The sequence below is a fragment of the Cynocephalus volans genome, chromosome 5 (genome assembly GCF_027409185.1).
Source record: "Cynocephalus volans isolate mCynVol1 chromosome 5, mCynVol1.pri, whole genome shotgun sequence".
NCBI lineage: Eukaryota > Metazoa > Chordata > Mammalia > Dermoptera > Cynocephalidae > Cynocephalus > Cynocephalus volans.
In genome coordinates this window covers 7,868,516-7,896,423 of record NC_084464.1, presented here as the reverse complement: position 1 = coordinate 7,896,423, position 27,908 = coordinate 7,868,516, and the positions used below count along the sequence as shown (strand labels likewise).

Below are 27,908 nucleotides of genomic sequence, written 5' to 3'. Positions count from 1 at the left end.
TGACTCACTTTGTAAATTTTTCAGTACCTACCTAGATTTGTCCTAAATGATACTATTTACAATCGTTCTAACTTTCTAACACACAGTAAGATGCACAGCTAACGAAATAAAAATATTTATTCCTATGCCCCATCTCCTGTCCCAGCAGCGACGTGCATGCACTAGGAGGAAGAGACTGACTTGGACAGAGGTGCTTACGCTCTTGTGCATTTGTGACTCACAGGCCCCATGCCAGACCCACTGAGGAAGGAGTTCTATGGCTCTTGCCCAGGCATCAGGATCTCACAAGCTCCCCACGTCTCAGAGGCCACCTTCCAAAGTTTGAGAACCAAAACCTAGAGGAGTGGCTGAGCTTCCCGAGGTCCCTCCCTAAGCACACATAGCCCCAACCCAGCACACAATTTACCAAACCCATCCTCACACAAGATGGTTTGTGGCCCTCTGTTGTCACCTAGGTGTGCCACCTGGGTGTTTCACCATATCTCAACCAAGAAGCTCATCAAGGTAGACTTTCCAACCACATACAGGCCTTTCCCTACAGGGGCAGCAGTAAGACGCTCACCATTCTGTAATACTTCCAAGCCAATGGGGACCCAGGTGTTTCAACTTCCTTTCTTGCCTTCCAGGAAACTGCCAGCTGGTCATTTGCCCCTAATGCCATTTGGAGCTGCAGTGTCTGCACCTGGACCCCTGGGCCAAGCTGTGCAGCTTGCCACTAAAGTGTGGGTCAGACAACTTGGGTCCTGACTCTGTCTCTACCTCTTCCAGCTGGGTAAGACCCCAGATAAATCCATGTCCCTCTCTGAGTTTCATTTCTTCACTTAAAAAATGATGGGATTTTAGATACATGGTCTCCTATATTCTGTGACTCTCCTGCCTACACACCCGACAAACCAGTGCAAGACTCAGGGCTGGAGGTCTGGGAGAGCTCCCCTGTCCCACCCTGTTCCTATGAGCCAGAACCACAGGTCAACCACAGCAGGCTAAGAGGAGTCTATCTACTCTGGTCCCATGCAAACACAACAGCATGTGTGCACACAGCGACACGCACATACACACAAGGGCTCCCAACCATGCCTGCCTCTCCATGAACGGCACCCACGGCCCTGCAGTTAGCAGTTGGTCAAATAGCAGTCAGTCGACAAATATTTTCACAAACCAAGTACGTGCCGGGCCCTGGAAATCCAGCTGTAAACAGGGAAGACAGAGCCCCTGCTCTCCAGGGGTCTTCTTCTAGTGAAAAGAAGCTTGTGATGAACACATGAAAAAGTAAATAGGTAATTTAAAGAACTGGTAAGTGTTAGGAAGAAAATAAGGATTTCAGAAGAGAATGACTAGGAGATGAGGAAGGGCCTCTTGTAAAAGGTGACATCGAGTTGAGATGGAAAGATGGAGCAAAACACACAAAACATCCAAGGTAAGAGAATTCCAAACAAAAGGAAGAGCGCATGCAAAGGTCCTGAGGCAGGCAGGGGCCTGGCATGTACCTCGTCTAAAGGACAGGGAAAGTGGCCAAAACTTCCTGAATGAGGCAAAAGTTAGAGGGAAGGGAAGTCGGAGGGGCAGTCAGGGGATGCCACGTGTGACCTTGCAGAGCAGGGTCAAAACTTCAGATTTTATTCTAAAACACAAAGTGCTTGGACAGCACTAAGCAGGGGAGCCACATGCCCGCATTCACTGATGTATGGTAGAGAGAATATACGTGGAGGGGGCAGGAGAGGGGACCAGCTGCAGGCTGCTGCAGTCACAGCTGGAAGATGGTGGAGCTTGGGTGGGGTGGTGACTGCAGAGATGGCAAAAAAATAAATAAATAAAAAGAGCCTGTTCTACACATAATTTAGATGTAAATCCGAAAGGATTGGTTGAGTTTTGAGCAAAAGGAAAGAAAAAAATCAAAGAAAATTCTTAGGTTTTTGGCCTGAGCACCAGGTGGCTGGTGATATCGTTTCATGAAATAGGAGAGACTTGGGAGGAAGGAGGAGGAGGAGCAGAACTAAGTGGATAATTCTGTTTCTGACTTAATTTTGAGACGCGCAGTAGATGTCCAAGTGGAGATGCTGAAAAGGAAAAAAGGTCAAAGAGTCTGGAGTTCAGGAGGGAGGTCTGGGCTAGAGACCTAAACTGGGTGTAATTGACATTAGAGGGTTTTTAAAGCCACGTAACTAAATGAGGTTGCCTAGATTGAAGGTGAAAATAGAGAAGAGGGTCAGGACCAAGACCTGGGGCACCAGTATGCAGTGGGCACGGGGAAGAAGTGGATCTTGAGTTGGCAGAAAATCAACAGATGCTGGGTTCATGGAAGCCAAGACGTGAGTTCTCAAAAGGAGGAGTCAACTGATTCCAAATAATTAGGGGAGTACAGGTGAGCAGAGGGGCAATTAACAATGAGATGTAGCATAAACTCTAAAGAGGGCTGGAGAGAGGGCAGGAAGGAAGGTAGGGAAAGCGGGCACCAGGGGCTGGGGTTCCCTGTGGGGTGTAGCCACCTCCATCATCCCCTCCACACCTCTCGCCCACATGGGGCCATCCAAACCCAGATCTCCCTCAAGACCCGTTCACCTTTACAACAAACACTTACCGAGGGTCCACTACGAGTCAAGCACCACTGCAGCGATGATCAGAGCTGACACGGCTCCTGCCCTCCTGGAGCTTACACTCCAGTGCAGGTGAGAGATTAGAATCAAGTAAACAGAGGAAAACTTTCCCCTTGGCCCTAGGCTTACTCTCAGGTCTTGTGCCACTGGTTAAGAGCGAGGGCTCTGGTCCAGCAGGGGCTTGGGAGGTGGGGGACCTGACTGGGCTACCAACCAGCAGAGCAGTGTGCATAGACTATGTAGCCTCTCTGAACCGCAATCTCCTCATCTGCAAAATGGAGAGATGACACCCACCCTGCTGACGCACAGGACTACGCTAAAGATCTAACAGGGTAATGTATTATGAAAATGCCTCTCAAAGTTTCCAGACCATAGCACATATGCGATAAAGGCTTGCTTAAAAATGTGCAACCTGGCTGGAAAGGTCCTCCCTCCAATCTCTCCATTCCCCCACTTTCACACCACCCTGCTGGTAGAAGAGGCCAGTCCCATGTGCTCCTGCCTCAACACACTATGTCCCAAAAGACAAAGGGGTCCGTCCTCAGTGTCCCACTCCATGGGCAAGAGGAGGTCTTCCATCCAGAGAGCCTGACACAGCAGGACCTCGGGGCATCTTCTGACCTCTGGGCCCCACACCGCTAGGAGTGGTGGCCAAGAGTCCTGTCCATACCATCTCACTGGAAGCGGTACCTCAGTTTCCCCCAAAGATGACAGGACCAATCCCAGCACCTCGCCTCAGTCTTCTCAGGTGCCACTCAAAGGCCAGCGATCTGGTGGGACCCAAACCCCCATCCCCTACTGCTCTGTAAGGCCAGGCTGCCCACCCTACCCACACCTGCCCAGGAGTCTCCTCCAAGCTCCCTGATATCCTCAACTTTCTCTCCAAACTCTCCTCTCACCTCCCAGCCCTGCCACCACACCCAGCCACCCCAGCACTCTCCAGGGGAAGCTGTATTTTTGGAAGCAGGACAACCTGCCAAAGATTAATTTGATGAACAGCAAATTCACTGAAAACCAATTCAGGAAAAAAAAAAATCAATTTGGATGCTTTTGAATATCATTTTATATTTTGTCAAATTTTACCATGTTTAAAATTCTTTCTTCATTCCTTAAAATGCAGATTAGTCTTAATTTTGTGGTTCTAGCAATTAAAAATTTAACTTTCTTTCTTTCACTGTGAAGGGAATTTTTTGGCCACTTTTGAGTGCTCTATATTAAATATAGTTTTGGCGTTTGGGGGGTTTATTACGTTAAGGTTTTTACCATTCTCACACCAATTCCCACAATGGCATATCCACTCTAATTTTGTATTTATAATTATTAACAACCAAAAGTGCGGCATTTCATATTGATGTAATTGACCTAAATCCTCCCTCAGCATTTTTTATCTGTGATGAATGGATGTAGGATTCGAGATGCCAATCACAAGCTATCATTTTGCTTACTGACTATGAAATATACTTTTCTCACTATGAGAAGTCCACCTCAAGACATGACCCTTAGACTCCAAAAAATTAAATATATCATAAAATGCAGCTCTGAAGACCATTTGCAAAAATCTTCAACAGCCATGAACACCATTCAATGTGAATTTCTAACAGCTTTAAAGACAATTTACAGAAAAAAGTCTGGGTAAATCAACGTGTTTGGTAAAATCAGCGACTTAGTGATTCAGCATGCTAATTGTGAAAGAAGTGACCAGTGGGCAGCTTGTGGGCGACTGAGCTCCAGGCCCAGAGGTGGAAAAGGGCTTCTGTCTCCTCCTGGTCATTTCTGGGCCCTCCATCCCCCTGTGAAGGTCACCACCCCAGCTTCTCCCCAGGGCTGTCACCTACCGATCCCACCAGCCCCCTCTCTTGGGAATGACCCCCCACCTGGCTCACACCCAGCTCCCCCCATCCCTTCCCAGGCACCATTCCTGGTGGCGGCCACTCAACAGGGACAGTCTGTACAACACTCGACCTCCCTGCCCACCTGTCCTCCTGCCTGCAGGGACTTCTTCCTACCCTTAGCTCCAAATCGACAGTCATACCCTTGGCCTCGACTTCACTGACACCCACATCATCCCTGGAATGCTGACATCCCAACCTCGGACCACTATCTCCCCACCTTCCGCAACCTCTCTGAAATTCCTACTGCAGCAATCCCTAAACTTCCCCCGAACCCTGACCTACTGACCCAGCCACCTGCCGTCCCTCAACCATCCCACCATGCTGTGCTCACTTCCTCCACACCCAGCCTAGACTTCCTGGCCCCACGCACATGCCTGAACACCTCCACCCCTGCCTTCCTCTGTCATCCTCACTAACCAGCAACCCCGGTGAAACCAGCCACTCCTACTCCATGCTGGCTCCTGAGCAGCTGAATATCTCTAGGAACACACACTCACACACATGCATGCACAACCAGCCTGACTGGTCTTACTTTAAATTCCTGACCCCAAATGCCTTAAAATGCCATTTCAAACCTTCTCTTGCCTCAGTCTTTCTGCACTCTCTCTTCCGCCCTTGTTCTAAGCTGATTACCTTGTGTCTCGGTCTGTCCGCACTACTATAACAAAATGCCTTAGGCTGGGTGGCCTATAAATAACAAATGTATTGTTCACAGTTCTGGAGGCTGGGAAGTCCAAGATGAAGTTGCTGGCAGATGTGGTGTCTGGGGGGGGCTCACCTTCTGGGTCATGGACAGCGTCTTTTCCCTGTGTCCTCACTTGTTGGGAGGAACGTGGGAGCTCTCTGGGGCTCTTTTATGAGGGCACTGATCCCATTCCTGAGTGCTCCACCCTCATGATCTAATCACCTGGCAAAGGCCCCACCTCCTAACACCACCACCTTACTGGCTAGGATTTTGGCGTAGAAATGGGGGTGGGGAGGGGAAAGACACAATCATTCAGACCATAGCACTTGCCTCATACTTTATGAAAAAATAGCAGATTTGGACATAAATCCCTCACCTTCCCACCCCAGCAACAATCAACCATCTCACCTGTGCACTGCCCGCCTTCTCCCTATCACTAGGGAGAAAGGACCCACCCCCATCAAAGGTTGCCGTACCATGTGTGCTGGTGCATGCCACGTGTGCATGCCACGTGTGCCGGTGCATGCCATATGGGCAGGTGCCCACTTGGGCCTCCCCTCTTAAGCCTTCAGTCTCTCCCTCTCTCATGGATCTTTCCCAACAGCATACAAATGTGCTGCCATTATTACCTATCACAAAACACACAAACCCCAAATCAAAACCCACCATGACCCCTCAGCCCCTGTATTGCTGTTCCCCTTCCTGGCAAAGCCTGAAAAGGTGGTCTCTGGTTGTTTTTCCCTTTTCGTTTCCCATTCTCTCCCTCATCCTCCCCAAATCAAGCTGCCAACCCCACTCTCCATGCAGGATTTTCTAGAGAGACCACCGTGAACTCCATGGTACCCAACTTCTCCCACACGACCTCTTGGGGGCACCGGGCACAGCTGCTCATCACCCCTTTCTGGAAACTGCGCTGGCCGCCCCTCCCTCCCCAGCCTCATTTGCTGGCTCTTCCTCCTCTGCGTGGAGAGCACAGCCTCCCCTCTCCCTGACCATACACTCTCCTGCTGTGACCTCAAGGTGCCATGGCTTTAAGTGCCATCTATATGCTAATAACCCTCAATCTATGAGTCAACCCTGACCTCTCCCCAGAACTCCAGGTTTACATTTAACTACCTACTTGGTATTTCCAAGAGGTCTAATCAGCATCTCACTCCTAACGCTGCTGCTGAAACAGAACTCCTCCTTTCTGCACACCCGCCCACAGCCCATTCCTTCCCACGTCTCCCCTCTAACCTGGTCCGATGGAGTTTCATCGTTGTTCGCACCCAAAGTATCAGAGTTATCCATAGTTCCAGCTCTGCATCCTCTCAACCCACCTCCAAAATCTACCCCAAACCCAGGCTTGCTCTCCACCTCTCCCACGACCATCCCTCGCCTGGGCCACAGCAGCGGCCTCTCCAGGGGGCTCCCTGCTGCCACTCCTGTCTGGGAAGCAGGACAGGCCCCCGTCCCCGTGAGCCGTTCTTCCGGAGTACAAGAGCCATCTTTCCAAGTGCATGAATCATACTGCACTGCACAACTGTCTGGTTTCTCATCACTCTCGAGATACAGTCCAAACCCCGTAATCTGGCCTGCAGCCTCATCCGCCTGCCTCTGCATCCACAGGGCCTTCCTGCCCACCCACCCTCCACACGCAGGTTTGCACCTGGGGCTTCTGCCAACTCCTGACCCTCCCACAGCTGGGTCCATCCTGTGAGTCACATGTTGAAACTCCCAGTCACCTCTGTCCCTCATCCTATTTCAATTCTCTGCTCAGCATTCATTGCCGTCTTACATTTTTCTTGCAAATTTGTTTCTTGGCTCGCTTTGTTCATTGATGCTTCCCTGGCACCTAGAGCCGGGCATGGCATGCAAAGGACACTCGTGAGTATCTGGGATGAATGAACACGCATGTTTCTTCTGCAGAGAGTCCCTAAGCATCAGGGCGCAGTGGGGCAGGACGCCCCCGCATGCAGAGGTAAGGCTACCGTTCTTTCTGCTGGTCGGCCATGACGGCCTTCCCACCTCCCGGTGCCCCTCGCATTCCTCCCTGTCCCACTATTCGCAGAGCTTTCCAAAGAGATAAGGAAAGGCCTGAAGGCAGCAGCGGCTGTTCCCTGAGTAGTGACGGCTAAGACTGTTCTGAGCTGGGGAGGGCCAGTCTCCCAGCTCCACGCTCCCACCCAGGCTCCGCCTCCCTGTCCCTCCTGCCTGCCTTCCCCTCCACTTCCCTGTCCACAGACAGAGCCACAGAGCTGCTGCCAAAACCCAAGCCACTCCCCTACACACACTGTCACACACACAATCTAACATATACACCATCCCATACACACACTAACACACACACACCACCCCATACACATGCTAACACACACTATCACATACACTCTTAACACACACAACACCCCATATGCACACTAACACACACGCATATACCACCCCCACACACACACCACACATGTGCATGCACACACACCAGACCACACTCCCACATCACACACATACACACGCGCGCACACACACACACACTCTCTTCGCACACCAGCCCCCTCCTCGTTGCACTCCTTTCTCCGCACACCATGGAGCTCCAGGAGCATGCAGACAGATGTGGTTGGGAGAGGTTTCAGCGCAGGTACCTATCCTGTCCTATATCAGGATAAACTAGAGTGAGTCTGACACGTGACCATGCCAGGCATGCGCGAAGGACAGAACCTGCATGCACTATCTGGGAGCTGGTCAGGAGCAGGAGGAGCCCATCATGAACTGCCCCCCATCCCGGCTGCTGGCAGGGCCTGTCTCACACACAGCAGTTGGTCCCTGGAAGTCAGATTTGAAGGGGACCAGAAAACACCCTCTCCCGGAAAAACCTCACCCCAGCCACAGCGCCTGAAATTCCACACTAAAAGCCCTTCTTTGGGGTTCCATGTTGTTCTCTCCTGGTCCTTCTTTCATAGCAGTCTCTTCCTTGGACCCAAAGGGAACCAGAGATGAAGTCGCCAACACCCTGCTCACCCCTCAGCATGAGCAAATCGTTGGTGGGGAGAGACAGAAAAGGGAAACAGGAGAGGGGAAATGTGCATTTCTCCAGCTGCGGCACCCCAGCTGGGGAAGCCGGCTTCCTCCTGCTCGGTCCCAGGTGCCCACCTGCATGGCCAGAGCCACTCAGTCACCTAACCCCATCCCCCCAGACAGCCCACCTCTTCTTGTCCCCACACTCTCCCCACCCTACACCGTTCACTGGCCATCAGACAAATCCTTCCTGAAAGGAGAGGTGTCAGAGGTGACAGGGCTGCAGCAAAGCCCAATTTTCATTGACACTCAGAGTCTCTGACAGCTGTTAGAAGAAGAATGCAATTTTGAAATGTAAATAACATGCTTCTGCATTCGGCTCAGGGAGACAACCTGAGGATAAGCAGTTTATTTCCCCAGCCACCATGAAGGGGGCAGGGAGGGAGGCCGCCCGCTCCTCCATTCTTCCCCAGCCTGCCACCCCCAACACCCCCACCTCCTCCTGGCAGGGGCTGCCTCAGCACGGGGTCTCTGAGAGGCATCAGCCCAACCTCCTGAAGCATTAAAGCCTCACTCTCCATCCTTCTGCTCAGCAGTCCAAGGTGTGGGGCCTGCCTCAGTGGGGCCAGGCCCAGGGAAGGCAAGGGGCTCCCCCCAGCATCCAGCAGAGCTAAACCCAGCCCAAGCCTCCCCCAGCCCCACCAGGGCCACTGATGGAAACTTCACGGGGGACTGACTCTTGAGCCCAGAAATAAGTCCCTTCATCCCACCCAAGGGCATCCCAGCCCCTCCCTAGGGACTGAACCCCGCTAACTGAGCAGTCATCCCGAGCTCTGTCATGGAGTAATCCTGAGCCCCAAGGGAGGAGATCTCAGAGAGGCCATTCTCCTGTCTGCCACTGTTCACCGTCCCGAGCCCACTAGGATCAGAAGGCTTCACCACCCTAAGCTTGGCAAGGCCTGCCAGCCATGACGTTGCCAGGAAGGGCCTCATTCCCAGATCCCACTTTCTCCTCTTGCACGACTTCCCTGATTTCCCCAGGCACTGCCCAGTGCTGCCTCTCCTGCACTCTTGGCACAGCACTTGGTCTACAGGGCCACTGACAATAAACCACCTACTGGGTGTCTAAGTGGATCTGCCCTCCCCACCAGGCAGCAAGGACACAGGTTCATTTACTGTAGTGGCTCACACCTGTCTGGAACACATTGAGACTCAGTGTTTACTGAACTAAACAGTGCCGCTCCGAGGTCCTGCCCCAGCCCGGCCACGTCCATACTGCCTCCTGCGCCCCCACCCCCGCCAGGACCCACCCCTCCAGCTGCTCTGAGAGGTAGCATGTATGTGGCACCTCACAAGTGCCTGGACTCCTAGTCACCTTTTCCTGTGTAGGTCTAAGGCCTCCCTCTAGCCTACCGGCTCACTCCAGTCCGCAGACAGTGACACCAATTGCTTCCATCTGGGGAGCTCGCTCCTGTGTGCCAGCACCCTGTGAGGAGCAGGCCGCGAATCGTCACTGGTCCTTGCAAGGCAGCTGACCACTCCATTTCACAGACGAGAAAGATGAGGTTTGGGAGGTCAGGTGACCCTGAGGTCATGCAGCTGGTAAGGCAAGGCCAGGATTCCAAACTAGGCCTCGCCAGCCTCAAAGTCCACCTTCTACCCACCATTCCAGGATCCTCTGTGGCTGTGTATTAGGACAGAGTGCTAGGCAACCAGGGACGGACGCAGAGAGGACGGATGCACTGGACACAGACCCAAGCCCATGACGGCACACATGCCCCCAACATGTGGGAGTGAGTGCCATGACAAGATCAAAGTGCTACAGCACCAGGGGAAGGTGTTATTCACCCCCCAGAGCCATACGCAAGGCTTCTTGTTTGCATGTTTGTTCTCTCCTTCCTGACCCCAAAAAGGAAACTACTGGAGCCTCCAGCAAGAACATCCCTGACGCTCACCTGGCTCCATTTAAGCAGGAAGGCCCACCCCAGAGGCCTGCTGGCCAACCAGAGTGGACACTGACCTTCTCTCCTGCCTGCAATCCACAAAAGGCCACCAAGCAGCCTCCATCCGCCCCTGCCCAGTCACAGCCCAGCACAAGAAGGTAGTCATGGCCCAAGACTCCCACTGAGCCTCAGGGCCCCTCTGTCCACTGAAAAGCACCTGGTCTCCTCCACTCCAGCCCCCATGTCACCAAAAGGCATACGACCATTTCTGTTTCCAGAATACCAGGTTCTAGGCCGGCCCTGCCACAACCTGCCATATGAGCTTGGAGAAATCACTCCACAGTCATGTTTAAATAGCTAACATAGTTTAGCGCAACACACCAGGCACTGGGTCAAGCACTTACCCACATTATCTCATTCAAACCTTACAAAAATCCCAGAAGGCAGGGGTTCCACCGGCCCCATGTTGGGCAAGAGGAAACAGGGGCCGAGTGGGGAGGAACCTGCCTAAGGTACACACTGGGCAGGGGTGGAACCAGGACTTGGACCTGGTCTATGTCTGCCCCTTCTCTCTGGGCCTCAGTTTCCTTTTCTGTGAGGTGAAGGGGTGGGCCGACTTGACTCCTAAATCCCCTTCTGGTTACAGAAAGGAAAACAATGTTTCCATAAATACTCTCCATGCCCGTCCGTGCCTCTGGTAGCACTTGCATGAAAAGTAGAGGCCCGAAAAACCCCCTGCCCCTCCCCAGAATGCACAGGCAGCGCCAGCCAAGGCCACCTGCCCGCCACTTCTCCCTGGCCTGAGGCACGGCCCCAGTGGTGGTGAGGGACACCGCTGCCTGGCCCACCCAGTCCCTCTCACCCTCGCTCCTATCAGACCTGCCCCTGCACGCTCCATACCACCCTCCAGAACCTCCTTCCCTCGGCTGCCTCTCTGCCTGAGAGATCTTCCTTCCTCACCTTTTCCATCTTCTCCTGCCTGCCCAGACAGGACCAGCTAGGGTTCAGTATTCACAGAGTCACAGAAGCCTGGGGACGAGATGGATGCTCGACTTCAGCTCCTGCACCCCTGCATCCCCTTAGATGACCTCCGGCCTCCACCAAACACCCTTGGCAGAAAAGATGGCTCTTTATCAACCCTATTAGTAGCATCACAGGTGCATCTTATGGATATGGGCACCACTGCTCAAAAAAGCCACAGTGAGGACCAAGACACCCCTCTAAGTGGCGAGTCAGGATTCGAACCCAGAACTGCGGGCTCAAGGCCCATGCTCTTGCTGTGCACCAGGTGCCCCTAAACACTTGTGTCTTGTTTTCAAGGGGGCAGTTGGAGTTGCTAGAAATGGGACAAACCTTACATCTCCATGAAAACTCTCTTCCCATGTATAAGGCGAGAGCAGGACATCTGGAAGCTTCCCACATCACTGTCATTGTGGGTCAGGGCACAGCCAGACTGCTCCTTGCCTGGCCTTGGACTCAGGAGTAGCTGACCCATCACTGAACCCGGGCCTGTCAGGTGGAACTAGGCAGAGAGGCGGGGAGAGCCCGAGGGCATGCCCTGCCCCAGGGCTTCTGTCCATCAGAGGGTGTTATGGGGATCCCGGCAGCTTTCACTGCCAGCAGAATCCCAGTAGGACTTCCCGAGGACCCCAGCAGAGAGAGGGGGCAAGAGATGAACAACAACAGATGTTCCAGGAGGCCCCTATAACCAGGCACCAAATTCTCAGATGGGAGACAGTAAAGAGATAGCAGCAACCAGGCCCCAAAGACACAGCACCATCATCCCCTGGTGCCCCAGATGGGCCCAGGCAGCTCAGAGGAGGCCACCAAGACTCCATGCCCCTGCCACAGCCTCTCTACACAGAGACGGTGCCGGGGGCCACATACAGCCAAATACGGGTGTGTGGAAGCAGGGAGGGGCCTCACACCTGATTTCATACAGTCCTACAGGGTGGCAGCCTTGGAATCCTAAAGCACTAGGGCAGGATCTTGGGTCACCCAGGCCAAGACTTCCCACCCAGCGTGCCCACACAGGTGGGCGATATGTGTCCCAGATATGGATCCCCCAGCCACAGGACAGCCAGGCAGGGGGCCTGTGCTGGCCTGAGCTCCAAGTTGGTCTGCTCGTCCTACCATATCACCATTTTCCATGTGCCTTGATAGAACCAAGGTTGAGGAACACTGCTCTAATCTCATGACTTCATTCTCCAGAAAAGAAACACGTGGTCTGGAGGGTGGAAGGGACCTGCCTGAGGCCCCACAGGCTGCAGTGGAATCCAGCCTCCCACTCCCGATTCTGCCTTCTCCTGCTCCCCACTAAGGCCACTTGGTTTCTTGCTGGCAGGGCCAGGGCCTCCCCTCCAGCTATGTGTCCAAGTTTCCCCAGACAGAGGTGCCCACTCACCCAGCTCTAGGGCTGCTCTTGGTGGAGCAGAGTCAACAGGGGTGATGAGGAGGGACCATCACAGTCCCCAAAGCCTGGCCCTCACTTTGGGACATGGGCCCTGGAGCACAGAGGCTGTGTGGGGCCCAGTTATCCCCAGGCAGCAGGGAACAGGGAGCCGATTCCTTGAGCTGCAGACCCAGTAATTTCCTCATTTGTCTTGTCAACATCCTTGTCCCACAGAGTGTCAAGTCCATTACGTAAAGATTTTCTGCTAGGAAGATACTTAACTGTGAGTCCAGGATCAAGCAAGGGCCCGGCCTAAGGAAAGGCCCGCCGAGCCTCGGCATTCAGGAGCAAGCCAATGTTATCTATTTACTGGAGTAAACCTGCAGCACCTGTCGACGCAGTTGTACTTAGCTGGTACCTGAGCTACTGGTGGGGGGGGACATGGGTGCTTTGGGGGCCACCAGGGCATCCCCACCATAGAATCCACAAGTGAACAGTGCCCTACCCCTCCATCTGAGCCCCAGGGCAGTGTCTCAAAAGAAACGGTCCATGGCGAATTTCTATTCAAAATTAAGAAACATGAGCATCAACGTCTGTATTAGAATGTGGGAATCAAAGTCTATGTTAGGAAGGACCTCGGTCAGCCCATCATTAGTCCAGCCCCGTCGATGGATCTCACAGAGCTACCCCAGTGCCCACAGGCAGAACCAGCGTGGGGCCTGCTCTGTGCCCAGTGCCTCTGCCGTGCCCCCACAGGGCTGAGCTGCAGAGAGCCGGGCAGGATGCTTCACCCAAGTGATCGTCTTTGAGGTTTCCGTTCCATCCACCCCCACCCAACAGCCACCCCAGCCCATGCCTCCTTTCTCACAGCATCCGGGCTTTCTCCCGCCAGGGATGTGAGTGTCATCCCCTCCCCACCCTCTGGGACCTGCATTCTCCATGGGGGGGAGGATCACCAACGGGAGCAAAAGTTGGTTCTTGGGTGGGCAACGTAGGTATTACAATGGTTTGCAGCCCCCCAAAACTTGACCCTTTGTGATGAAAATTGATTCCTTGGTATTTAATAGCTCTAGTCAGGGAGAATTAATTTTTCTCCTTGGGGAGCAATAAATGAGAAAAAAAACAGTTGAGAAACATTGTCCTGAGAATTCTTCATTGGAAAGGGTTCGGGGTCTCCCTGGAAAGTCTCTCGGTTCGCACTTTAGAGCAGCTAATGTCAACTGTCAGGGACTGTGACCCCCAGGAGAAAAGCAATGCCTGGAGACATTTTTGGTTGTCATGACTTGGGGGTGTGCTACTGACATTCAGTGGGTAGAGGCTAGGGACGGTGCTAAACGTCCTATAACACACAGGACGATTCTTCCCACAAGAACGAATGAGCCAGGTCAGAACGTCAATAGAGCTGCTGTTGAGAAACCCTGGTTTCAAAAGACTTCAGACACTGCCACAAAACTGCCTGTCTCAGCCGGGAGCCTGTAAGCCAGATCCCTGTCCTCAGAGACCCCTGAGAACAGGACCCACGCTGGCCACCCCTGAGTAGCAGTGTTGACTCCTGGAAGAGCAGTCCCACCCCTCACGGAGCAATCCCAAGACCGGGAAGCCTCTCCCCACTGCCAAGCAGGAGCAGGCTGCCCTGGGCCCAGGGTCCCCCAGCCAGAGGAACAGGCCAAGAAGAAAGAACCACAAAGCTCATCTGGCTTCTGCACATGGGCCCTGGCAAGTAAAGCTGGAGCTCAACATGGTCCTCCTCAGTCCCCAGGGCAGGCCGGGCTGGGGAGAGGCCTGGGGACCAGACATTCATCCCTGGGAAGCTGCCTTCAGGGCACTCAGGAGCAGAGCCCTCGGGGGAGTGTGGTAGCACTACCACCGACAGCCACGGCCAGCTGCACACTCACAGGTGCCCGCAGCACGCTGAGGGCTCTACCACCCATGGGCTCCTTCAGAGCTCACACCAATCCCATGAGGTCAGGACTGTTACTCCCCCTGTTCACAGCTGAGGAAACTGAGGCACAGAGAGGTTAAGCAAGCTGGCCAAGTAGAAAAGCCTCGAGTAGAAGAGCCAGGGGCAGGAAAGAGGGAACAACAAGAGGGACATCAGGTTCAGATTCAAGACCTGCTCCATGACACCATCGTGCACAGTCATTTCCACAAATGCTTTATTCCATAAACCACCGAGGGAGAGGGTTGCTATGGTCTCCTTCACCCACAAGGAACTGAGGCTTGGAAACATTAAGCCAATGCAGGGCAGAACCAACAGAAGCCCAGGATGCCTGAGTCCAAGCCCAGAGCCCTGTCCACCAAGCCACAGGGACAAGGAGCAACTGGCCAAGTCCCAGCACGAACCCACTCACCTGAGAAGATTGAAGCAAACCTGAAGATGTCTGAGAGGTGGGAGGTCACCGGCTCGTAGGGTGAGGCTTCGTAAAACTCCTCCCCTGGAAGAGAGAATTGGCGTCAGACACAGGCTCCCCTGTCCAGAACTCTCCCTGGCACTTAGCAAATCTACCCGAGGAACGTTCTGCCACTGGGGCTGGTGCTATCAGGAGGTGGAGATGGGCAGCCCTGCCCGGAGTGAAAAGTGCTACCCTAGGGCAAGTTAGGAGTGAAAAGTTTAACGTTTCATGTGGGCAAGCTATTTCTCTCCAGCCAGAGGATGAGCTCCCCAGAGCAGATCGGAACCACCTAATACTTTCTCTCATGACCTCCCCTGCATGAACAACCCTATTCAAAGGACTCCCGAATACTCTGGAAAAAAGACTCAGGGGAGGAGAAACAGTGAGAGCCCATGAAAGGCCAGGTACAAAGCACAGGATCAGCCAAAGGGCCCCTCATGAGTGTTCAGTACAACGTCCTCATTTCACAAGAGAGGGCTCTGAGGTGGCCCAGAGAGGTGAAGCAACCTGCCTGAGATCACACAGCTACTCCTGGAAGAGCCAGAGCTGACCTCCGGTGTCCTGGCCCTCAGACCACTACTTTTCCCATCACACCACCCTGGCTCTGACCAGATCACTAAGGAGGACAGAATTTCCTCATTGCTTCCTGTCATGTCACCAGAAGACTCTGGCTGGAGGGGCTAATGAACCAGAGAGTGGGAGGCCTGGTCCCCAGCTCCTGCCTGCCTGACCCCCCTCCTGCAGGCCCTACCAGTCCTCCCCACCACCTGCCAGCTGCTCAGACCTCTCCTGGAGGCTCTGGTTGCCTGGAAACGTGAACAGCAAGAGATAATGGGCACAGGGCTGACCTGGAGACCCCGACCACCTCATCGGGAATCTTGGCCCCTGCCAGTGCCTCTACAGGAAGGGAAATATCCTCCCAAGATGTTAATGGTGAGGACAGTCACTCAGACTGTGCATGTGTGAGGGGCAGGGGTGCCGGGGATGACCCCCAGCCTTGCACACTGATTTCCCATGCACTGGGGCCCAGAGCCAGGGCAGGCTGCCTCAGGGCCAGCAGCGGTGGGCAGCATCCCCAGGACCACTTACAGGAAGGCACCACTCATCCAGGAGAGCAGCTTGCAACCGTCCTGTAAGGGGATGCTTGTGGATTGAATTGTGTCCCTCCCAAAAGTTTGATGTGTTGATGGCTTGGTCCCCACCATGACAGTGTTAAAAGGGTGAGAAATCCTATTATGGTAATTGAAAGGTGGGGCCTTGAAGAGATGATTAGATTGCAGGACCATACCGTAGTGAATGGATTAATGATGGTTAGGGGTGTGGTTCTGAGGGCTTTCAAAGGAGAGCATGTGAGAGTCTCTCTCTGCTCCACCATTTTCTGCTATTGAGACCCCTGGATCACGGTCACCATCACCAAGACCCTCACCAAATGTGTTCCCTGGACGTTGGACTTCCCAGCCTCTGAAACTGTAAGCAATAAATTTTGCTTTCTTGCAAATTATCCAGGTCCATGTATTTTGTTATAAGCAACAGAAACAGACTAATACACAGTCCATGGGGTTACCCAGAGGCTAGGACTTAAGACTCAACTAACCCCCCAGTTGGTTGACAGAGCAGGGAGTTTGCTATGCCCAGCACACCCCCAGGAAAGGGTACAGACTCCCCAAAGACTAGGAGGCACATCCCCTCCTAAAAAAATGGCCTCCAGCCTTCACCTCACCCCTTATGCCTGCGACACCCAGCCCACACAGTGGCAGCCCAACTGGCATTTGCCAACTGACCTAAGCAAATGCTGCTCCCTCTTTACGGCCTGGGTCTAATCCCACCTTCTCCCTTGGAACCTTCAGGGCCCGTCGCCAGCCTGTATGAGCTGAGTGTCCCCCACTCCACCCACTGGCACTCGATTTATACTCCCTGGAGAAACAACTTGTGGCGAGGTTACCAGCCATTGCTAGTTATTGGGGCCAAACAAGATAAGAGCTCAGGAATCACTTTCATGATAAAAATAGGTCATACTGTGCTTTCTGTGTGCCGGCACTACTGAAAGTGCCTTAGATACATTAATTCATATTCATTCTCGTAACTACTCTATGGGGTAGGCACCATTATTCTCCTTAGCTTGCTGAGAAGAAACCAAGGACATAGAGACACTGAGTGAGTGACTTGGCCAAGGTCACACACCTGGTGAGCGGCAGAGCCAGGGTTTAAACCCAGGCAATTTTCTCCAGAGCCCCAGTGCTTCAACACTACGAAAACTGTCCCCCGACATACAAAACGCGATTGAAACCAAATCATTCTTAAATAAGTATTGTCATCGTTTCACTCTTCCCAGGATCAGTCTTCTCTTGCTAGCCAGACTGAGCCCCCAGAGTGGGGCCTGTCCTGCCCTTCTACCTCTGGTGTGGCTGTGCTCCTGGGTATGGATCAGCCAGGATGATTGACTAAAGGCATCTCTAGGGGGAAACAACCTCTTCCAGGACTGGTTTAGAGGGGCCCATACTCTCTAAGTCAATGCATGTCACCTGTCCCTGCAACAGAATCTACCAGTGGGAAATCCCAAGGCCTGGACTGCAGAAGCCAGATCCAGGATGTCAGATTCTGGGAATGGACATGGGGGAGAGGCCTTTGCTCTTCACATTTGAAGAATGAGAAGACTCTAAATTTCAGTGTCACCTTTGGAGAAGCCAAAAGACATGGTCTTAAGGCCCCCATGCAGCCAACAGTGACAGTCCCACTGTACAAACACGGGTGGTGGTAGTGACAGAGGACAGAAACAGCCCCAGGCCACAGGATCTCTGCCAAGGCAGTAGTAAGGAGCCTGGATAAAGAGTTGGGGGCCCTGGGTTTCAGCCTGGGTTCTGCCACCAGGTCGTTGTGTGTCCCGGGGAGCCCCACGGTGAATCACACCCACCAGCAGCGGCCAAAGAGAAGCCAGGCAGCAGTAGGAAAGTCCAAACCCACGCACATCCCTCCTCAGTGATTCTTGCCCCCCCTTCATCCTTGGCCCAAGCCCATGTATTAACTGTAATTAAGGAACAGGGAGGAAGGACTTAGAGCTTCCCCCAGGGAGACAGCTCAACCCCAGCCATGAGAGCTCAACTCTCAGGTAGACCCTGTCATTCATGGGAATGTTACTGGCTATTCAAAGGCCTCCTGGCTTCTCCTGGTCAGAAACTACCTCCAGCCCCCAAGACTCAGCAGAAAGTGTAATTCCCTGGGGAGAAGAGACAGGCTTCTGCAGGAGGAGACAAGCGGGGGTGGACTCTTCCAGATCAGGCCTGGAGAAAAGTCTCCTGGCCTGCATGCTGGCTGTCACCCTCTGAGGCACACAGTAGGTGCTTAACAGACGTTTGTTGAAGAAATGAACAAATAAACCATCTCAAGACCCTGAACCAGAGACAGACGTCCATAGTGCACACAGCAGCGGGCAGCTAAATGCACACAGCATTGCTGTTGCGAATGAGAAACGCCTCCTTTGTCCTGCGTGCTCTGATGCAGTGATGCCAGAGCCAGCCGCTGGGACACCGAAGGCTGTTTGCGCCAAAAGGCCCAGCCTGCTCTGCTTACTGGCACTTCTGTCCTCCCTCTTCCTGGTCCGCTCTGTAGCCTGCAGCAGGCCCACCCCCACCTGTTGCTTTGAAACTGAAGGCTGCCAGAAACAAAACGGGAAACACAACTCCCCAGCTCAGGAATCAGGAACCTTCATCTTTTGTACACTACAGAGTCAGGCTCTGGGAGAAGACAGCTCCCGGTCTCTTGCAGAACAAAATGCATGTGCTTGCTGATAGTACGGCCCTCTTTGCTAGCTCTAGGAATCGACGCTGCTAGGAGATGAGGCTGCCCAAGTCACAAAGAACTACTTTGTCATGAGTGGTGGTCACACTAATAATGACATGCACTGCTCATTCCTATATTCAGAGTGCACTTGAGCCATCTCAGCCACAGGGCAGGAGTCCCTCTCTACCCAGACTCCACACTCGCAGTGGGTCTCTTTCCTCCTTCCCTTCCAGCACGCTGGAGGGAGTGTTCCTCCTCCGCTCTGAGGATAATCCACCATCCCCACCCCAAGCCCTGGGCTCACCCCTCGCCTGTCCCAAGGGCACCATTCCACAGAGAACCCCTCTCTCCTCACCTCAACATCTCCATCACTACTGTCCTACCTTAGAATATAAACTACCCAATCCTCTCCCATTGTTACACCAAAATTCTGGAGAGAGGTGTCCACACTCACCATCCCATCCCCCAGCTACCATGCACCCCCTAACCAGGTTCCTGCCCCCAGCAGCCACATGTCTGTCCTTCTGCTTGACCCACAGCACTTGGTGCTGTTGACAGCCCTGCCTTCTGAGAATCAGCCCCTCCCTTGCTCTTCTGCTGGTCCTCCCACCTCTCCCCCAGGGCCTTCTCAGTCGCCCTTACAGGCTCCCCTTCCCCCTCCCATCCCTAACTGTCCATGGTCCCGGAGGCCCCATCACTGCCCTCCTCTCCATGTGACGGCACTACTCCCTTGGCTCCGGTGATCACCTACAGGCTGACGTCCACTCCTGAATCTCTCTCTCCAGCCCGCTTCTTCACCTGAGCTCCATACCTGCAGGTCTGCAGGGTATGGCCAACAAGAGGCACATGCCCCCAAATGAACTCACCATCACCCACCCTCCCCCTCAAAGCCTTCCCTGTTTTTCTGAATGGCCCGAGCATCCATTCAGTGGCCCAAGACAGGAAACAGGGTGCCCTCCATGACTCCTCTCTCTCCTCACACTCTTACTTCACTAGTCACCAAGACCTGTTGCTTCTACCTTCTGAACAGCTCTTAGAGCGTCTCCTCCTTTCCTGCCACTGTCCTGGTTCCACCACCATTATCCCTAGCCTGTATCTCTGCAGTGGATTCTCAACAGTCCCTCCACTCTAGTCTCTGCACAGAAACCACGTTAACATTTTTCGGAAGCATAGGTCTGACCATCTCCCTTAAAGCCTTTCAGGGCTCCCTACAGCCCACCAGATGTCACACCCACCCCGCTGCTCTGTCCCCTACGTCTTCTCCCTGCTTCCAACTCCACCCTCTGCCACATCGGGTTACTTTCAGTTCCGCAGGCAGGTCCCTCTCTCACATCTGGGCCTCACCCATGCTGTTCCCTCCACTGCCCACACTCTCCCCACATCCCCTACACAATTCTGACTCACTCTTCCATCTCGGCTTGGAGGCCGCCTCTTCCAGGAAGACTCTTTAGATTTGGTAACAAGAGGTTTCTAGATGCCCTTCCAAGGTGCCACCACAGCGCCCTGTGCTTTCCCATCACAGCCCCCCACGGCCTCAGATGACACACGCCCCCTTCCTTAACCTGCACCCCACCCCAGACTACAAGCTCCCTGCAGACGAAAGCTGCGCCACTTGTTCTCGACTGTTCCTGCAATGCCTAGCAGACACTGAGTGCACTCCAAATAAACAGCTGTTAAATTAATAAATGAATGTCTCCTAAAGAATATCCTGTTTGGAGAGAGAGGAAATGGAGGGTGTTGGGGAGGGGTTCACAGGTTCTACCTTGCACTTGGAGGCAGGCTTGCCAAGGGATGTGGGACCTACTACCCACACACCAGCTACAGAAGGCTCCTGGCCAGCCATAGGGTCCAGAGCCACATGAAGGGCGGGCCTCCTGGAGCAAGGAGGCAGGAGCAGAAAGGATGGATGAGGCAGCCAGCTCTGGGCTCAGCTGCCTGGCAGGACAGGGCAGGGGAGAGCCAGGGGCTGGCTGCTCTGGGCATCAGTGCTCTGTGTGCACACGGCTTGCCTTCTCTCTCCTCCCTCCTACTTCTCCACCCACCTGGTGACTCTCGCCTTCTCTGGGACCACCTCACACCGTCCTTGCATAAATCCCGTGGTCCTGCTCTTTCCCCACCCTGCTCATCTCCCCTTCCTCCAGCCTTAGCTCTCCTGGCCTTCTCCCACACCACCCTCCCAGGTGGGGTGGCTACGTCCTCTGGGCTCTAGAGTCCCCTGGTGGATAGACACAGAAAGCTGGCCAGTCACCCCATTACCAAGTCCTCCCTCCTGAACCCCGGGCCCACCACTGCCACCTCCCGGGCTTACCATCGGTCAGCCCCAGGTGGGTGCTCCAGTAGATCTGCAAACACTGCAGCTCCTTCTTCATGCACTGCTTGCAGCGGCAGTCATAAAGCGGGCTCTCCTGCAGGACCTCCAGGGCCGCCTGTCACTCCTTGTTGGCCAGCATGGTGTTGCCATGGCGGCCCGCCAGGCACTGCCGCAGCGTGCGGTAGCGGGAGCTGCAGTTGGATTCGGCCGCACACAGCTCATTGGCCTGGACACAGTCCACCGGGGGGTGCCAGCCGTGGAGCTCTGGGCCCTGCAGGGAGGAAGGGCTGGCCAAAGAGCGGAGGGTCTCGTCTGGGTGGTGGGGAGGGAAGACAAGCATCAGTGAGGACCCCAGAGGCCGGCCCAGGGACGGGGGCCCTTCTGGGAACTTCACGCCCATTTTACACCAAAGCACACCAAGGCCAACATAGTGGAATAGTCCTCCTCAAACCCAACTAGAACTCAGCCGTCATTCTCCCCTGGCTCCACCAGGGTGGCTTCCTCCTTGGCACCGGCACTGGGGCTAGGAACACAGCACAGGAAAGCCAAGAAGTCCCTCGCTTGAGACTACAGACAGTCTAAGACACCAGGAGTCCAGAGAAGAATGTCACAGCCTCAGCCCAGAGCTGGGAGCTGCAGGGCTTGCTGGGGTGCAGAGGGGAACTCTCAGATCAACACCACCCCAGGCCTCCTGCAAACCCCACTCCAGCCAGAGGCCCATCCAAGGCGCTGTGTGAAGCCGTGAAAGCAGCAGAAAGTCGCTGAACTTGCACAGTCTGTTAGGACCTTAGAGAGACACGCAGTCCGGCCCCCACATTCTACCCTTGGGAGACTGAGGCCCAGAGAACAGAGATGACAACTCAAGATCACCCACAGAAGCAGAAAAGCCCCTCCGACCCCTACTCTACTCATTCTGAGTTGCTAGACTGTAAGAGAAGACAGGGAGAGAGAAGCCAAACTCTACTGTCCAGGCGTGTCCAGCAGGCAGGGGCTGCCCCATTCCCTTCCAGCCCAGCCCGACTCTGCACCAGATGGAGACCTGAACTCTGCCTTCCATGGGACAAGTTCCCCCCCAGCTCTCCCAGAAGCAAGTGCTTTAGGCAAGCCTGTAGAGCAAGTCCCATTCCTCCCTCCGGCCCTGCCTCTCCTGTCTCTGCCTCTCACGCCTCTCCTGCCACCTCACAGGGGGTGTGATTCTCCACCACCTTTTATCCGTTCTTGACGGGCCCTCTCTCTCTCCTCCTCTCTCTTTCTCATTTTCTTTCCTCTCCTCCCCACCCATCCCCTGAAACCCTCTCTCCTTGTCTCTCTTTTCTGCCTTCCAAAAGCCAAATAAATCAATGGCAAAAGGGAAATTTTCCCCCCAGACCTCCTTTGGACTCTGGCCTGGAAGACCGACCCTCGCTTCTCCGCAAATGAGCAAGCACCCATCAGCCAGCCCTCTCCATCCTTTGCCCCTGGTGTCCAAACCCATGGTGCTTCAGAAGGGAGGGCACTGGGGGAGAAAATTATACAGAGGTGAAGGGCAGGGAGAGGCCAGCCTGATGCCTTCAAGGCCAAGCTCCCAAATGGTTTCTTCCAGACATAGACATCCTCTTCCCAGCCCCCCTGTCCTCTCCTAAGGCCCTGATTCCATATCCTGTGCAGAAAAAGCCCATCCCATGTCCCAGAGCCGTGACTGCTTTTTCTAAGATGCAAATAGTGACTTGGGAGACTTCCTCCACTCCGTCCCACCCCAAAGCATAATAAAATCGTAGGCCACAAGTCTCCCCCTCAGAATACTGCAGAATCCCCTCGTCCTACCCAGAAGGGCCACGCCTTCCCTCAGGAGGCCCTGCTCAGGGGGGAGCTACTGCAGGGGGACAGCGACAGCTAGAGGCTGTGGCAGAGCACAGCACCGCAAGCCTGTCCCTCCCCAGAGCCCTGAGGGAAAAGGAACCCACGCCACAAGCCACAAGGAGACCACATGGAGAGAGTGCTGGGGAGGGCCTGGGATGGAGAAGACCTCAGGGCCACAGCAAAAGACCTTTCCTTCTCTCAGTGACCATACCTCTGCCCCAGAACAAGAAGAGCTAAAGGCCAGACTGAACTGGACCAGAGAAGAAATCGCAGAGTGGAGTGTGAGGCCCAGGCAGGGCAGCGGGGCATCTGCCCAAGCGCGGGCTGGAGAGGTGTCCTGCAACAAGCTGAGGCAGCATCTTTCTTTCTTGGCTTCAGCAGATTCCAACATCCCTGAGCAGGACCTGGGTGCATCTGGGCCACTCAGGAGCAGCTGAGCCGACACGGCCACTGGCACCTGCTACCCCCGCCCAGTGTCCCGGCAGGCTTCTCCCCTCCCACCTTGACTGAGTCAAAGCCTGCACAGCCAGAGGAGGTCTGGGAATGGGACATCCTCTCATCCTCGGCCTTCTGTAGGCTCAGAATTCAAAGCACCCTTAAAGGTCAGGGTATTTATTAGCCTAGGGGGGGTGGACAATAAGGATGCTTACTTACTCTCCTTGCCCTGCTGGTGGGGCCCAGGACCCCAGGGGATGATCCTCACACAAGCTTAGGTAGGCTCCTGAACCAAAAGAAGGCTTCCCCATCCTGCCAATTGGCACGTGTGCCCAGGGCAGGGATTTGCTCTGCAAAGGTCCAGGCATCCTTTCACCACACTGTGACCCCAGAACCGATCATGCCCAGCCAGAGAAAGGAATTGCAGCAACCTGCAGGCCTCAGCAGAGTCCTAGGAGAGTGAAGGGCAGAGGGTATCCTGGTGATGTTTCCTAATCCTAGGTCAGGAGGAAACTCAGATCCACCAGGAACAGTCACGTGGAGCAGCTTCCAGAGACATGGGTCAACTGAGACGACACAGAACTACACCTGCCCTCCTGAGGTCCCCACAACAGCTAGAATGCCAGTTGGAAGTGGGCCCTCTGACCAGCTCCGCTGCTCCAAGCCACCTTCACAGCTCATTCTCTCTTTGGGTATGCCAATGCTGCAGGTCAGCGGGCTGGGCAAGGAAGGCCCTTTTCTCCACCAACGGTCCTCCACCCACAGACCTCACTCAGAGCCTTGGGAAGGCCACATCAAAGGCCCTTGCTCCTGGAAAGACGCTTCACCACGCCCCCAGCCAAGACTGCCTACCAACACTCAAGCTCCAGGAAAACCTCTCCCGCACGTGGAATTTCCAACCAACTCCCAACTATGGGCTCCTTGCCAGGAAAAAGGCCTTAAGGCTAAAGTTGCCCCCAACCTATCCCTTTCTTTTGGCTGGCCTGACCCAGAGCCTCTCAATATCCTGCAGCCACTCAGTTAAGCCTTCAGCCCAGCTTTGGAAAAGGACTTCTCAAAGGAAAGAGAACTAAAGGGCTGTGCCCCGAGGGGATGCTGCCCCTGCTCCTCTCCTGCTCCCGCCACCACCACTACTCAGCACTCAAGTCACAGACACCAGGTGGGAGCCTCCGACCAACCCCCCATGCACACACTTTCACACACAAACATACACACCCACCGTGAGCAGGATCCCCAATGCCACTTCTGGGAAGGACAGGAGAGTCGACTCCTCAGCTGGGGAAAGCCTGACTACAGCATGGGGGTCTGGTCTGGAGGGGGCTAAGGGGCCCACGCTGCTCTCCTCCACCCGCAGCCCTCAGAAGGCGCCCCCACCAGGGAGCCCTGCAGGCAAGGGGTGGGGGGTGCAGCTCAGCATCAGGCAATCTGGCTGTTTTGCCTGAAATACAGTTTTCTTTTCTTATTGGCCCTGATCATTCTGAGACCCAGAAAGCTGGGTTTTCAAATCAGCAGTGGGAGAAAAGGTCAGGTTTTATAATAGCCCCTTCACAATGAGAGGCCACCTCCCCAGGGCTGCTTGGAAGGGCTGGGGGATCACAGTGGGCCCAGAGCATCTTCCAGCTTCCCTACTCACCCTCCCACCCCAGAGAGACGCTGCCTGCCGCTTAGGGAGGTGGGAAAGGCCACCCAGAGCCGGGCCATGCCCCCTGGGAACTCATGCCAAGGGCCCGGGGCCTGACCAACGTCCACCCTCGCTGACTCCGAATCCCCTGTCCAGTCTGGAGAGTTCTTAGACGGCATACCTCTTCCTGTAACCAGCACCTGCCTCCCCCCACCCCTGCCTTCCCCGGGCCCCTCCTGCAGGAAAGAAATGGTGCCGGGCTCACAGCGGGCTCACAGCGGGCTCACAGCGGGCCACACAGCCAGGCAGGGCGGCTGCAGCAGCACCGGCACTGAAGCACATGTGCGTCTTTGACACACACAGAGTAGTTCCCGGGCTCCCTCTATGGGGCACCTACCCGGTGGCAGCAGCTGTGCCTGGGACTCCTGTCAGCCCACAGCCTGGCACACTCTCTTCCGCACTCAGCTGGGCGACTGCTTTCTCTAGACCCCTCTTCCTAAGCAGCTATTTCCCATAGGATAATAGGGGGCGAGGGCCTGAGAGTTCCGTGTGGGAAAGAAGCTGCTGTGCGGATCGGGGGCACCGGGCAGCCCCTCCTCCCTGCCCTGGAGGAAGGGGGCTTTACAGAAGGGGCAGCGGTCTTTGCTCGGATCCGTTTCCCCCCCACCTTCTTCACCCTAGGAAGCAAACTTTGGCCTCCCTGCCTCTTCTTCCCACCAACTACGGGGTCCCCGGTCCCCAGAGGTGGGCGAGGGAAGGCCGGTACCGGTGCTAGCAGCCCTCCACTCCCGCCCACCCGTCTGGCTCTGGTCGCGGTGGGTGGGAGGGAGGGAAACGGTGGGGACACACTTGAAAAGTGTTCCAGGCGGTGGAGCCGCTGGGAAGGGGCTCCGGGAGGGAGGAAACGGGGTGCATTTTCCAGAGGTTGATTGGCAGGTGACTGCCCGCGCTCCCCCGCTGATGTCCAACCAGGAGCTCCTGGACAAACCCACGCCCTGCACCGCGACCGACCGCCACCGGGAGCCGACCGTGAACGGTGGACCTGGCACGACTTTTCCCTCCCAGTCTCTGAGCCCCGCCTCTCCTTCCCCTGTTCCAGATCAAGAGTTGGATTTTTTTCTTAAGTTGCCGCAATGTGAACCCATTAATTTGGAGGAAATATGTGCGATCGCGGCGTGTGAGCGAGCCGGGCTGTCTGTGCGCGGGGATGGCTGGACGTTGAAGTCTCCTTCCCAGTCCCCCGCGCAGCCAGCCAGCCGCGACTCCCGTCGCTCCGCCCGCGTCCTCGCCGCCCGGCCCGCTCGCTCCGCTCCGTGGCGCGCGGTCCCCGCCGGTCCCCCACCGTCGCCCCGGACGCCCCCGCGACCTCGCTGCTCCCCGCCCGCAGGTACTCACCTAAAAAGGAGGCAGAAGGCGTTTGCCAAGATCATGTTAAATAAATCCCACAGTATTTTTGTCTTTCTCCCTTGGGTAAAAAAAAATAACAACAATAAGAGTAACAGCCAAGCAGTGATAATCAGAATGTTCTGTGCTCTCTCTTGAGCAGGCCCAGCCACCGGATTGCATAAGCCAGGCCCCTGTGGTCTCATTTTCCCCTTGGTGCTAAAAATAGGTCTAACTGGCAACAGTTACTTTCCTCCAGGGGAGAGCTCAGAGGAGGGGCCCGAGACCTCAGGGAGTGCTCCAGGAAGCCCCTAAAACTGAAATGGATTTGGCAAATGAAGGGAAAGTTGTTTAAACATCCTAGTTCTAAGCCCCTTTGCTGACATCCTGGTACTTACTCTTTTCTTCTTCATATCTCACTCTCTTTATCCAGAAAGGCACTGAAGCATTTATTTTCATAGCCTGTTACTTTCTTAATTAAAGTTTACAGAAGCAAATTAACTATTTTTTGACATAAAAATTTTACAAACAGCCATCATGGTACTATGTGACAATAAAATGTTGAGTTTCTAGGTTTCTTTTCCTCTGTCCATTGTTATGACTTCATTTCTTCTGCTACCGGTGGTCTGGCACCAACAGCCTCCTGTTCCCTCCATGTCTACCCCTCATCCTCCAAGTCTTTGCATCTAGTGTCCCATTTTATATGCTCTAAGCTATAAAGCGGGGGACTAAATTCATCAGGGGTGTACATGTCAAGTTACTATCTGTAAAGCTGTACAGGCTCCAGGTAAAAAGAACGTGGGACTGCTGTGGTTGAAGCTCATAGTCCCTTTTGTTAAGCTCTGGGTGTAGCTGGATTGTGACACCTAGCACCAAAGATTGGGGCAGATTAAATGGAACCACTTAGCTCTGTTTCTTTCCTGCCTATGTCTGTTACATTTCAACCATTGATTCCCCTGATGCAGGGGTTGGTTTTCTTTCTGTGATGTTAGGTGAAAGCAGCTCAGACCAGAGGAGCATCCGATAAGTAGGCTGTTCTTGAAGGGTACAGAGTGACTATGGACAAATCGAGTCTCCAACCTATTTTCAGAAGGGGAAGCTCAACTTTGGTAGAGTCAGGAGCTGGATGAAAGGGGTGGGGGACAGATAGGGGCTGGGGGGTGGCCTGAAGTGGAAGCAGAGTCCAGGTGTCGTAGAGAAGATCTCAGCAATCAGAGGACTTCAAGGGTGGAGGGCTGGTATGAAGGGGTTGTCTCTGGATGTTCATATTGGGGCCTATTTATTTTATCAGCGGAGTCTGTTTCACAGTTAGTTTGGAATTCTGCTGTGATTCTCCCAGATGCTGGGTAGGCCTCATGGAGCATCTGTCAACACACGTCCAACATTGCACCCTCCCCAGCACCTGACTAGGAGTAAGAGGTGGGTTGTCCTGTCCCGGGCTGGGCTGAGAACCCTCAGTCCTTCTGCACAGCTGTACCCCACGTTCCTCTGCTGAAGGTGAGCTCATTATTGGGCTTGACTTTCCCTTCTTGGTTACATTCTTGTTTAAAGTTAGGCTCCGTTTCAAATTCATGAAAGAGTGTAATGACACAGCCACTCAAGACATCTCCCTGGAAAGTCATCAGAGCTGACCACGGCTGGTAAACGTGCTG

At 54.4% G+C, this 27,908-nt stretch overlaps 1 pseudogene; it reads right to left on the bottom strand.

Moving 5' to 3' along the window:
* The window catches only part of LOC134378249 (GDNF family receptor alpha-2-like), a 36,361-nt pseudogene extending 10,058 nt beyond the window's left edge, over positions 1 to 26,303 (bottom strand).
* Between the last annotated feature and the right edge of the window lie 1,605 nt (positions 26,304 to 27,908).